This window comes from Chiloscyllium punctatum, chromosome 49 (assembly GCF_047496795.1).
Source record: "Chiloscyllium punctatum isolate Juve2018m chromosome 49, sChiPun1.3, whole genome shotgun sequence".
Taxonomy (NCBI): Eukaryota; Metazoa; Chordata; class Chondrichthyes; order Orectolobiformes; family Hemiscylliidae; genus Chiloscyllium; species Chiloscyllium punctatum.
This window is the reverse complement of record NC_092787.1, coordinates 18653083-18667640: the sequence shown is the minus strand read 5'-3', so window position 1 is coordinate 18667640 and position 14558 is coordinate 18653083. Positions and strand designations below refer to the sequence as shown.

The 14558-nt window shown below is 41.2% G+C and overlaps 1 protein-coding gene across 3 annotated transcripts in view; it reads right to left on the bottom strand.

Annotated features, from left to right (window-relative positions):
* The window catches only part of gpr107 (G protein-coupled receptor 107), a 217966-nt gene that overhangs the window by 140682 nt on the left and 62726 nt on the right, over nucleotides 1-14558 (bottom strand). The window lies entirely within an intron of this gene.

Here is a 14558-nt window from a genome sequence, read left to right as displayed (position 1 = left end):
ATACTCTTGTTCTTTTTCTTTTTTTCCCTTTTACACACCAGCTCAGAGTCAGTGCCCTCCCTGGCACAAATGGAGCTCTGAGGGACCACTGATCCAGCTCCCTCAGAGCCAGCTCAGAATGGGCAGAACCTCTGACACTTCTATTTTTTTCTTTTATCTTTTTCCTCACACTACTGCATGACAGCAGTAATACTTAGTTATCCCCAGCACCAATGTAATGTGTGTGCAGGTGTCAGACACATACTCATGTTCTTTTCTTTCTTCTCCACCCCCCCCCCCCGCCCCCAAGGTCTCCCTGATTGAACCAGATTTACAGCCCAATTCAGGGAACTCATTCTATTAGGTCCACCTTAACCTCATTACAAACACCACAGACAATATCAACACGCAGAAGACTAAAACTGAAAGTTGGGTTATCGGAATCTTGGGAAATGGAAAGTTCACCAGTACAGTTGGCAGGCATCATATCAGAGAAATTTAATAATTATGGAGAGGAAGGTGGATGAAAGAAGTTGAGGGAGTAATGAGGAGACTTCAGTGGTGAAGTGGCAGAAGTAAACAGGCAACAGAATATATTTAATATTTACTTTCCTTTACTCCCAATACAATTCGATCTTATAGATTCGACACCACTTTGAGCAAAAACTTGTACAATGCAACATAAACAATATAGGACAGAATAGTGACATAATTTAAGAGGTTTAATGAGACAGATGAATAAAGGTATCTAGGGTTACCGATTTATAAATTCCTAAAAGTTACAAGGTTGCCCAATGTCGTGAAAACAGTAATGCATGATAATTCATTCTCAGGAGCATTAAAAAAAAGGCAGTACTAAAATCAACAAGTACAGAAAACAGATATGCTGAGAATAGAGAAGGCTGAAGAGTGATTTTTTAAGATAATAAAAAGAATGCTCAGATAAGAGGTGTTTGATGCAAGGTGTGAGCTTTATATTTATTAATATAAAGTTAGAATTTGATATTTAATAAGTGGTACATTGTACATATTTGGCGGAGTATAATAATTCATTTATCAGACTTTCTGGAGTCATCAGTTTTAAAGTACTATGAGAGAGAGTGACAGCAGATCCTGAACTGAAGCTATAATGGGAACCTGTTTGCATTGAGTGTTTTATGATAGAAAAGAATAAACATTGAGAAGCATTAGCTTGCTTTCAATTTAGAAGAATCAAGAAACATTTTTTATTGCTTGGGAAAAAAAACAAAATTGTAAAGCTCTTGGTTTCAGCTGAAGTTATATCTAATAACTGTTTCTACAAAAAAAAAGTTCAGAATAATTAGGAAATAGGCGACCACTGTATGAATATTGTAGACCAGAAGTGTTTGGTTAAAATTCTACTGAGTTCGTTCAACCTAACAAAGTTTAAATTCATTTGAAAAAAAAATCAAGGAAAAGACAATTTTCAAATGCTCAAGACTAGGAATTGAAAGAAACAGTTAAGTCAAAAGCTATGGATGTGACAAAGAAGGGGACTATCTTATTTGAGTAGTGTAAATGATGGTGTTGGGAATAGGTAAAATTGTCTTTTTCTAGGTTTTGAAATATTTAAATTGTATTAAATTTGGTTTGTTCTATTTTATCTTCACTTTCTTCATGGTAAACCAAATTGTTAAAACCATTAGTGTTTGAGGTCTTCAGAACAGGAAAAGGACCTATGGTCCACCTAATCTGCAGCAGTCAAAAACAACCACTTACATATTCTAATCCATTTTCCAGTACTTGTCCCATAGTCTTGTCTGCCTTGGCATCACAAATGTACATCTGACTATTAAGGGATCCCTTACAAGCAGAACCAGATTCCCATAACTCTTGTGTAAAAGTATTTCCCTATATCGTCTGTAAACCTCCTGCCCCTTACCTTAAATCCATGTCCCTTGTCACTGATCCCTCCACTATGGGGAAAATTTCCTTCCTGTCTAACTTGTCTATGTCCCACATAAATTTTATTCATCTCAATTATAAGCCCCTCACCCTCCTCTGTTCCAAAGAAAACACAATCTCTATCCAATCTCTCTTCATCAATAAAACCGTCCTTTCCACGGTGTGCTTGTGTTTCAGTGAAAGACCACCCCACCTAAATTTTCTTTGCAAAACATGATCTATCAAGCCAGACTTCAGCCTGGATCAGGCTCGTCCAATAATATCATCAGCTGGGATCACAACTAATATAGAAGATGCTCTGTTTTCAGGGGAGACCAAAACACTCATTCAGAAATGTGACAGGCACTAATAAATTGAATGGTTAAGTCAGGAAAGTTGACTAAGAAATTGGAACACAGTGTATTACTAAAGGACGTGTTTGGATCAAGCTGCATAGGGTAGGAGCAATAAAGAAAACAATGGAAATGTTTGCTGCTAGTCTTTGTGAAGACAGGAGGAAGGTGGTTTGTGCAGACTATAAATATTTGCATCGACTACCTGGTCAGCATCTGTGTTGTGGACTTAGCAGAGTAGCTTTTTATTTGTCATTTCTACCATATACAACGGATACATTAAAAACGAGACAGCGTTCCTTCAGGACAGAGGGTGCTACACGGACAGCACAAACTACACAATCGTATACGGCTTAAAGTACAAAACACGCAAGTTATAGTGTAATAGAAGAATGATAAAACAATTCAAAGTCATGCAAAGAATTTCAGATGGGACAGAGTCCAATCTGACTGCATTAAGGAGCCTGATGGGTTGGAGAAAGCAACTGTTGCACATTTGTTTATTCCTCTATTCCTGACGAAGGGCTTTTGCCTGAAACATCAATTTTCCTGCTCCTCAGATGTTGCCTGAACTGCTGTGCTTTTCCAGCACCAGTCTAATTTAGAATCTGGTTTCCAGCATCTGCAGTCCTTGTTTTTATCCAACTGTTGTACAGTCTGGCCGTGAGAGACCAAATACTCCGGTATCTTCTGCCAGATTGCAGGAGGGAGATTGCATCACAAAATACTTAGATGTGGAATACATTTTCACATGCTGAATTAACTGGTTTCTGATCCCCACAATTCCAAGTTAATAACAATCTAACAATTCACATCTCACTGACCATCTGTCTGTGTTCACTTAATGCACCTATTACTTTCAATGTGAGACTATCAATTCAATAAGTTACTTTTAAGTTTAATACAGTTGCCTCTTAAGTATGTACTCCTGAAACGGTCCACAATTGCACTTGTTTTAGTGGGAATGTATGCTCCTTAGTACATACAGTACTCCCAAGACATGTTAAAGCAGCCTGACAAAAGTAGTCTTTCACAATCCACTTAATCAAGCCAATGAAATTAATGGAATCAAGGTTCATGATATTAAAATTAATTTCAGCCCCTAATCAGGAATTCACAATGTAAACAGAGCAAGAAGTATTAAAAGGTAAAGATATACCCACAGGAATACAGAATGGCTGCTTGTGACAAGTGTGTGACAAATGATAAAGGGATGATAATACTCTGGGGTTTCATACTATATTCATATTTTCTTGTTAATATTCCATATTTGAGACCCGTTATTCCCATAACGATTACCCGCTGACAGTATCACAGACAGAGAGTAATATTGAGGGTAGGAAGACAAAGTCAGAAAAAGGAAGTGTTGCTGAACAAAGACCTTGGGGTACAGGTTCATAGCTCCTTGAAAGTGGAGTTGCAGGTAGATAGGATAGTGAAGAAGGCGTTTGGTCTGCTTTCCTTTATTGGTCAGAGTATTGAGTACAGGAGTTGGGAGGTCATGTTGCGGCTGTACAGGATATTGATTAGGCCACTGTTGGAATATTGCGTGCAATTCTGGTCTCCTTCCTATCAGAAAGATGTTGTGAAACTTGAAAGGGTTCAGAAAAGATTTACAAGGATGTTGCCAAGGTTGAAGGATTTGAGCTGTAGGGAGGGGCTGAACAGGCTGGGCCTGTTTTCCCTGAAGCATCGGAGGCTGAGGGGTGACCTTATATAGACGTTATAAAATCATGAGGGGCATAGATAGGATAAATAGACAAAGTTTTTTCTCTGGGGTGGGGGGAGTCAAGAAGAGGGCATAGGATTAGGGGGAAGAGGGAAAAGATATAAAAGAGACCTAAGGGGCAACTTTTTCACGCAGAGGATGGTATGTGTATGGAATGAGTTGCCAGAGGAAGTGATGGAGGTTAGTACAATTGCAACATTTAAAAAGGCATCTGGATGGATATATGACTCAGAAAAGTTTGAAGGGATATAGGCCAGTTGCTGGCAGGTGGGACTAGATTAGGTTAGGATATCTGGTCGGACTGGATGAGTTGGATCAAAAGGTCTGTTTCTGTGCTGTGCATCTCTATGACTCTATGAACAGCTGTGCTATGTATTTCCTACAGTCAGATGGAATTGTGGGCATCAACACACCCACTGCAGTGTTAAGGAGCACCAGGATTTTGACCCAACTTCAATGAGTAGATGGCTATAGAGTTTCACGTCAGGATGATGTGTGGCTTGACAAGGAACTTGCAGATGGTGACATTCTCTCACCTCTCCTTTACATTCTTCATGGTAGAGATTGCAAGTTTGAAGGTGAAGTCTAAGGGTGGTGAATTGCTCCTGTGCTTCTGGATCGTACACATTGCTATGGTAGTGAAGGGAGTGAATGTGGAAGGTGACGGATAGGGTTCCAATCAAGCTGGCTGCTTTGTTCTGGATGGTATCAAGCTTCTTTGGTGATGTTAGAGCTGCATCCATTCAAATGAAGAATTCTGTCCCACGCCTGAATTGTGCCTTCTAGTTATCAGAAAATCTTTGGAGTCAGGGGAGTTACCCATTGCAAAATTACTGATTTCTGATCTGCTGTATCCATACTTCGAGGAATGGCATCCCTCACAGGAGACTGACAAATAGCTTATGTATTATTCATTAATGGGGATGTGGTCAATTCTGGCAAAACTGCATTTATTGCCCGTCCCTAATTGCACGTCAGAAAGTGGTAACGAACCACCAGCGGAAAGCACTATAGTTTTTGTGGTGTGGTTGTCCCAGACAAAAATAGCAATGGTAATTTCCATTGAATTCCAAGGGATGATGGCTAGGTATGATATTGTTGGAGATTGGCAAGTAACGTTTGTGTCACACAAATTCTAGGCATTTATCAGCACATGTCTGGATATTGTCTGGAGCAAATTACTGCAGATGCTAGAATCTGTACAGAGTTGATGTGAAGAGCTAACCTAGATATTGTCCAGGTCTGGCTGCAGACATGAGCTGCTTCACTATCTGAAGTATGACAGATGTTGCTGAACACTGTGCAATTAGAAGCAAATATCCCCACATCTGACCTTATGATGGAAGGAAGCTCCATGACGATGCTTGAATATTTTTATGAAGACTATGCAATTAAGAATGAGAGTGTTACAGATTTGGCTAAATAATTACAAATCACATTCATATTTGCAATTACTGGAAGGAGTATGTTACTATAATTTCAGACTCATTTAATATTATGTAATGGGATGCAAGTATTGCTGGCAAGGCCAGAGGTTATTGCTCATTATTACTGCTCAAGAGGATGGTGATGAGCTGTGTTCTTGAACCACTGCACCTCATCTAAAAAGGTAGATACACTCATAACTTTGTTAAGGAGTGCCACATTTTTGACTTGTAATAGAACTAGTGTGCGTGAAGAAGGAAAATGGGTCAGTCCTATGGGTGGCACTCTGTTCTATCATTACGTAATGTTTGGATACTCAAACAGGATCCTGAAGAACAATGGCCGGCTGTTTGGAATTGGTGTACTTTATGGTAGCCAGCACAGTGAGTATAGCAGTTCAGGACTACTGTGCTCTTCCAGCACCACTAATCCAGAATCTGGTTTCCAGCATCTGCAGTCATTGTTTTTACCTAGCACAGTGAGTATACCTACACTACAAAAACTACAGCCTTTCAAAGTGGTGGCTTATCACCACTTTTTGAAGGACATGCAGTTTAGACAAAAAATACTGACTTAGCCAAATCACCACATTCTATGGATGATTTTTTTGTTTTTAGAAAATGGAGTTGCTGAACATAAGGAGTTAACTTGTTTTCAGTGGCTCTCAAAATAAACTGGCTGGTATTTCCCACATCTGTTTTGAAGTTTACAAGTTTTTCATCTGCTACTCAAATTAGTGCTCAAGTCTGCATGGTGTAGAATCATACTAACCAAAGAATCTACATGCAAAATTAAAATGCGAGGACAGGGAAAAAAAAAGTCAAAACACTTTTTTAAAAATGCTTCCTTGGTTCCCCTCCTGCAGCCATACACCATCCCAATGTGTTGCCTGCCCAGTGCCAGGGTGCAGGACATCTCCGACTGGCTTGAAAGGATATTGGAGCGGGAGGGGGGAGGATCCAATTGTGGTCCACATTGGGACTAACACCATAAGTAAAGCTAGGGTGGAGGACCTGTTTGGGGATTATCAAGCACTAGGAAGGAAATTGAAGTACAGGTCCTCAAGGGTCATAATCTCCAGATTACTGCCAGAGCCACATGCCAATTGGCATAGGGATAAGAAAATTAGTGAAGTAAACACGTGGCTAAGGGATTGGTATGGGAAAGAGGGATTCCACTTCAGGGGCATTGGCATCAGTTTTGGAACCGGGGTGGGGTGGTATCTGTAGCGTTGGGACGGTCTCCACCTGAATTGATCAGGTACCAGTGTTCTAGCGAAGAGGATAAATAGGGTGGTTAGTAGGACTTTAAACTTGAGTTGGGGGGGGGGGGGGGGGCGGGGGAGAAAGAGGAGAGGAGAAGAGAAGAGAAGAGAAGAGAAGAGAAGAGAAGAGAAGAGAAGAGAAGAGAAGAGAAGAGAAGAGAAGAGAAGAGAAGAGAAGAGAAGAGAAGAGAAGAGAAGAAGGGAAAGTGAAAGCAACAGGAAGTATGGAGTTAAATGGAAAGATAAGCAGCAGGATAGCATGTGTGCAGGTGGATTTAAACTTGAGGCAGACTGGGAAAGCAGCAAAAGAGGATGGATAACTTAGGACATCTTATGACTTCCAATATCTCCAATGATAAGAAAGTTAGCATGAAGGCACTTTACCTGAATGCTCGTAGCATTCGTACCAAAGCAGATGAACTAATGGCACAGATCATCGTGAATGATGATGATGTGGTAGGCATCACAGAGACGTGGTTGCGGGGGGTCCGGACTGGCACTTAAACATCCAAGGATTTTCAACTTATCAAAAAGACAGGGAGGTAGGCAGAGGGGGCGGGGTTGCCTTGTTAGTTAAGAACAAAATTAAACCTATGGCACTGAATGACTTGGCGTCGGATGATGTGGAGTCTGAGAGAGTGGAATTGAAGAACCACAAAGGCAAAAAAAAAAAACCATAATGGAAGTTATGTACAGACCTCCTAACAGTGGTCAGGACCAGGGGCGCAACATGTACCGGGAAATAGAGAAGGCATGTCAGAAAGGCAAGATCACGGTGATCATGGGAGACTTCAATATGCAGGTGAACTGGGTAAATAATGTTGCCAGTGGATCCAAAGAAAGGGAATTCATGGAATGCTTACAGGATGGCTTTTTGGAACAGATCATGGAGCCCACAAGGGAGCAGGCTATTCTGGACTTAGTGCCATGTAATGAACTAGACTTTGTATAAAGTCTTAAGTAAGGAAACACTTCGGAAGCAGCGATCATAACATGGTAGAGTTCAGTCTGCAGTTTGAAAAAGAGAGAAGGCAAAATCGGATGTAATAGTATTACAGTTAAATAAAGCTAATTACGAGGACATGAAAGAGGAACTGACAAAAATAGACAGGAAGCAGAGCCTAGCGGCGAAGACAGTAGAGCAAAAATGGCAGGAGTTTGAGGGTATAATTGAGGACACTGTACAGAGGTTCATCCCCAAGAAAAGAAAGATTATCTTGGGGAGGGATTAGACAGCCATGGCTGACAAAGGAAGTCAGGAAATGTATTAAAGAAAAAAAAAGAGGAGATCCTATAAAGTGGCCAAGAGCACTGGGAAATCAGAAGATTGGGAAGGCTACAAAAACAAAAAGAGGATAACAAAGACAGAAATAAGGAAGGAGAGGATCAAATATGAAGGTAGGCTAGCCAGTAATATTAGAAATGATAGTAAAAGTTTCTTTCAATACATAAGAAACAAACGACAGGCAAAAGTAGACATTGGGCCACTTCAAACTGATGCTGGAAGCCTAGTGATGGGAGATAAAGAAATATCTGGAGGACTTAATAAGTACTTTGCATCAGTCTTACAGTGGAAGACATGAGTAATATCCCAACAATTAAAGGGAGTCAAGGGGCTGAGTCGAGTATGGTTGTCATTACAAAAAAAGATAGTGCTAGAAAAGCTAAAAAGGTCTTAAAATTGACAAATCTCCTGGCCCCGATGGGCTACATCCTAGAGTTTGAGGGAGGTGGCTGAGATCTTTCAAAAGTCACTGGAGTCAGGGAAAGTCCCGGATGATTGGAAGACCACTATTGTAACCCCATTGTTGAAGAAAGGATCAAGACAAAAGATGGAAAATTATAGGCCAATTAGCCTAACTTCGGTTGTTGGTAAAATTCTAGAATCCATCATTAAGGATGAGGTTTCTAAATTCTTGGAAGAGCAGGGTCGGATTAGAACAAGTCAACATGGATTTAGTAAGGGGAGGTCATGCCTGACAAATCTGTTGGAATTCTTTGAAGAGATGACAAGTAGGTTAGACCAGGGAAACCCAATGGATGTGGTCTATCTAGACTTCCAAAAGGCCTTTGATAAGGTGCCACGTGGGAGGCTGCTGAGCAAGGTGAGGGCCCATGGTGTTCGAGGTGAGCTACTGGTATGGATTGAGGATTGGCTGTCTGACAGAAGGCAGAGAGTTGGGATAAGAGGTTCTTTTTCGGAATGACAGCCGGTGACAACCGGTGTCCCGCAGGGTTCAGTGTTGGGGACGCAGCTGTTCACGCTATATATTAATGATCTGGATGAAGGGACTGGGGGCATTCTAGCGAAATTTGCCGATGATACGAAGATAGGTGGACGGGCAGGTAGTACTGAGGAATTGGGGAGGCTGCAGAAGGATCTAGACAGTTTGGGAGAGTGGTCCAGGAAATGGCTGATGGAATTCAATGTGAGCAAATGCGAGGTCTTGCACTTTAGAAAAAAAGAATACAAACTTGGACTACTTTCTAAACAGTGAGAAAATTCGTAAAGCCAAAGTACAAAGGGATCTGGGAGTGCTAGTCGAGGATTCTCTAAAGGTAAACATGCAGGTTGAGTCAGTGATTAAGAAAGTGAATGCAATGTTGTCATTTATCTCAAGAGGGTTGGAATATAAAAGCACCGTTGTGCTACTGAGACTTTATAAAGCTCTGGTTAGGCCTCATTTGGAGTACTGTGTCCAGTTTTGGTCCCCACACCTCAGGAAGGGCATACTGGCACTGGAGCGTGTCCAGCGGAGGCTCACACAGATAATCCCTGGAATGGTAGGTCTAACATACGAGGAACGGCTAAGGATCCTGGGATTGTAATCATTGGAGTTTAGAAGATTAAGGGGAGATCTAAGAGAAACTTTCAAGATAATACATGGCTTGGAAAGGGTGGACGCTAGGAAATTGTTTCCGTTAGGCAAGGAGACTAGGACCCAAGGACACAGCCTTAGAATTAGAGGGGGTAAATTCAGAACAGAAATGCGGAGACATTTCTTCAGCCAGAGAGTGGAGGGCCTGTGGAATTCATTACCGCAGAGTGCAGTGGAGGCCGGGACGCTAAATGTCTTCAAGACAGAGATTGATAAATTCTTGATGTCACAAGAATTTAAGGGCTACAGGGAGAACGCAGGTAAGTGGAGTTGAAATGCCCATCAGCCATGATTGAATGGCGGAGTGGACTCGATGGGCCGAATGGCCTTATTTCCGCTCCTATGTCTTATGGTCTTATGTCCATTAATTGGTTTTAATTATAGAATATAATTGATGTTATTGAGCTTTTGATAAAGTGTAGATCTGAAGTAAGGAATGCTAGTGAATGGATGCATGCTCATAGGTATTAGGATGATCTAATCCTGGGAGTTTTACTGAATCTGGAGAAGAATCTCAAGAGGGATTATATAGAATATCTTTATGGTCCAGGATTTTTAAATTTTATTCAAAGGTTTATTTTATATGTATTCAGTGAGTTTAATGCATTTTTTAAAAAACAATTGAGCCTCTTAGTGGCTCAAAAGGGTTCTATTTCAATAGGACATGATACCTGTACATTCGCATTCAGCTCCAACTTATTTATGCAACTATGATTTAATAGGCTTGCAGGCTATCAATGAAGAGTGACTGGTGAACAGGAATGGTTAATAATCAATTCAAAGTTTTCACGACATTGCATATTAGCAGGAAAATGCAAAGTTTATCATGTGCATGTAGAAACATTACTCAACCTTTACTTTAATGCCTAAAATTTGCTGAAAAATTGATGACAACACTGCACAATATTGTTTTCTTCCAAATTTCTAAACTGCTCATTCTTTCTGCCAAATTGTTCCACAGACAACCAGTTTTTGGCTTAAGTATACATTTGAGGATCTAAAATCTGGTTTCAGGCTGTTGGCAGAAGCAACCATTTAATACATGCCCTTACTAAACAGCAAAATGGCTTCTTAATGCAAGTAACAAAGTAACATAAAATGGCTTCTTGGCTGCAAATCAACAATAGTTTAAAATGGCTTTTAACCCTTCTAAAAGCTGCATTTCTGAACTAATTGAACCAAAGATTAGCAGACAATGCTTCCTTCACAGTATGGAATTTACTAAGCTAAATAGGACATTATTAACCATCCTAGCTAATTTTGGAGACACAGCTGCCGAGAGATAAAATGTGCAAAACAAAAATAGATCCTAGGAAATATAATTGGCTTAGCCTTAATGTTATTTTATTAAATTTTCTCTAACTAAAGGCTGTACTATTTTCCAAAAACAGTTTAAAAATGGTCTTTGTTTTAAGACATTTGCGTACCTTATCCAAGGAACACAAGTGTTTAACCTATATATTGCTGGACAACCTGAGCCTGACCATGATAAAGTATGAAATCTTGCAGAACCAGGCAGAATTGCTCGTGTTTATTTGACTGATCGCGGAACCGAGGGACCCCTCCCATGGGTTGAGATCTTCACATTGACGGTGTGGCAGTCTGGAGCTTGAATACAGACTTTTGCATAATGTGGTACAGTCATCAATCTAGACAATGTCCCATTGTGAACCTCTTAGGGTCACAAAGTAACATGCAAGATTGGGAGACCAAGCTGATTTTCAGCATGGACGCTCACAATACCTGAAATAACACCACACAGCAAGGGAGATCAATATCTTATGACCAAGTCTCCCTTGATTTACACAAACAGTTCTTTGCCTGATTCCGAATGAGGCAGTAATCAAGATGAGTGTTGTCAATATTTCTGACACTTACCCTTTTTGTTAGCCAGGGCTCCTTGATTGGCTCAGATGGAGTCCAATCAGAGAATCATTGAGGTCCAGCTGGTTGACCTTGTTACAATCACTAAAATACCTGCTTCAATTGTTTTGTGAATATAAATCATGAACCATTCCATCATTCTGGAAAGCTAATTATAGTACAATATCACATTTTATGTTCTGCTGTGAAGTGCCTATCCTAATTACAAAAAGGTATTGTTAGAAGTACATTCAGCCCTTGAGCCATAAGTATTTGAACCAACAAAAGTTTAAGTACACTATAAATGCTAGAGAATGGAGATTTGTGGGCACTTTAACTGCTAGTGCGTAGTGAAGCAAGAGGATGATATTATTTAGTTTAAGTTTTTCTTCTTTTTACAATTTGGGTTTTATTTGTAGTATGCCATAAAACAGGGGGAGGGGTGGACACTTATTTTAGAAAGCAACAAAAATAAAGTGGCGATAGTGCAACCAGGATCAGTATGGGTCATGCAAATGGGGCAAACTGCATAATAACCAATAAACTATTTGGCAAACCTTTTCAAAACATCAGCAATTGAAGATATCTGATATTTTTTATCCTTTGATTTTTCTCATTCACCCCAAAGATGTGGACTTAGAAAACATTTCCATTGATGTTGGTTAATACTGCACAAGTGGTCAACCTCCACATGAGCCTTAAAGAGTATCAGTGAGCCATAGTTAATCATATGCTTACACTTTTAGCAAATATCATTGAACAGCAATAATAAACCAAATAACTTGATGCACCCTGATATTTGAATCCCATTTGTAACAGTATTGCACTGAAAAGTCAGCAATTAGTATTTTGGACAGTTACAGGAATACATAGCCTTGAATCCGTAACCCAACACTGAGGCATTCATGCTACCATTGAGCCAAGACTGGCCAGAAGAGATCATCTCACTATTGTCTGAAGGGCAAATTTGGAAATGGGCAATAAACACTGACCTAACCAGCAACAGCCATATGTTGTGAAGAAAGTAAGTCATGGAATCGTACAACATAAGCATTTCAGCCTGTGGAGATCTTCTGCAAGCTCTTTCCAATGAGCTGTCTAATTAATGGCACTCCAGCACACTTATCTCTTGCATCTGCAAAATGTTTCCATTTCAAATTAAAGCTTGAAACCTAATAGTAGATTTTGTTCTACCATGTTTTCAGGTATTACATTCACATCATTATAATTCATTATCTTTTCATCTAGATGACTTTTCATTTTCTCTCTGCTACATTTGTCAATTGTCTTAGATAATCAGAGTATGCCAATTTATGTTTCTACTTATCCTATCAAAACTTTTGAAAGCCTTTATTAAACCTTGTCTTTGCCTTTTCTGCTCCAAGGTGAACAACCGCAGTCTCTATAGATAATTGGTATCATTCTAGTAAATCATCCCTGGAGCCTTTCCAAGGCTTTGAGATCATTCCTCCAATCAGCAAGCTATGCCAAAAAGTGTCTGTTGGTATTTAGTAAACTTGCAACATAAAGTGGTGTAGTATTAGCATTACGTATACTCATTCAACATTTAAGAATTGCATAAGATGATATTGAAATGAGTGTTGCCCAAGGAATATGCTTCTATTCTTACTAGAATAGAGAGAGCATATTTTGTGAAGGTTAAACATTAACTTAATGTAGTTTACTCTGTACAAAGTCAAAGGGTTCACAACTTTGGTCCCTTGTTTTAAAAAAGTCTCAAAGATGATGCATGTCTAGATAGCCATTATTCATGCATGAACCTAAATAGAAAAATGTTTTCAAGCTATCTGACTAATACAACATTAATAGTCTGATCCTGTCCTCCACGCCTGCACAAAGGCATACTTTCACAGTAATCACTGCTAAAATCATTCCCCCCCATCACAACTTCCAGGCCCCATGCACCTCCATTCCCAGTACACTTCCATCCCCCCCATCACGACATCCAGTCCCTGTACACCTCCATCCCTCATCACGAAGGCCTCAAAGCCCTCCGCTTCTTCCTTTCCCACCGTACCAACCAGTACCCTTCCACTGACACCCTCCTTCGACTGACTGAACTGGTCCTCACTCTGAACAACTTCTCTTTCCAATCCTCCCACTTCCTCCAAACCAAAGGAGTAGCCATGGGCACCTGCATGGGCCCCAGCTATGCCTGCCTCTTCATAGGATATGTGGAACAATCCATCTTCCGCAGCTACGCTGGCACCACCCCCCACCTTTTCCCCCGCTACATCGATGCTCCCACGAGGAGGTTGAACAGTTCATCCACTTCAACACCTTCCGCCCCGACCTCAAATTTACCTGGACCGTCTCAGACTCCTCCCTCCCCTTCCTAGACCTCTTCATTTCTCTCAGGTCCGTGTTGATTCGGTCACATTTACTCTAAACGACCGACTCCCACAGCTACCTAGACTACACCTCCTCCCACCCTGCCCCCTGTAAAAACACCATCCTATATTCCCAATTCCTTAGTCTCCACCGCATCTGCTCCCAGGAGGACCAGTTCCAATATCGAACCACCCAGATGGCCTCCTTCACAGACCACAATCGACGATGCTCTCCACTGCATCTCCTCCACTTCCCGCTCCTCCGCCCTTGAGCCCCGCCTCTCCAATCGCCACCAGGACAGAACCCCACTGGTCCTCACCTACCACCCCACCAACCTCCAGGTACATTGTATCATCCGTCGTCATTTCTGCCACCACCAGGGATATAGTTCCCTCCCCTATCAGCGTTCCGAAGAGACCGCTCCCTCCGTGACTCCCTTGTCAGGTCCACACCCCCCACCAACCCAACCTCCACTCCCAGCACCTTCCCCTGCAACCGCAAGAAATGCAAAACTTGCGCCCACATCTCCCCCTTACTTCCCTCCAAGGTCCCAAGGGATCCTTCCATATCCGCCACAAATTCACCTGCACTTCTACACATCATTTACTGCATCAGCTGCACCCGATGTGGCCTCCTCTATATTGGAGAGACAGGCTGCCTACTTGCGGAACGTTTCAGAGAACACCTCTGGGACACCCAGACAACCAACCCAACCACTCTGTGGCTCAACACTTCAACTCCCCCTCCCACTCCACCAAGGACATGCAGGTCCTTGGCCTCCTCCATCACCAGACCATAGCAACACGACA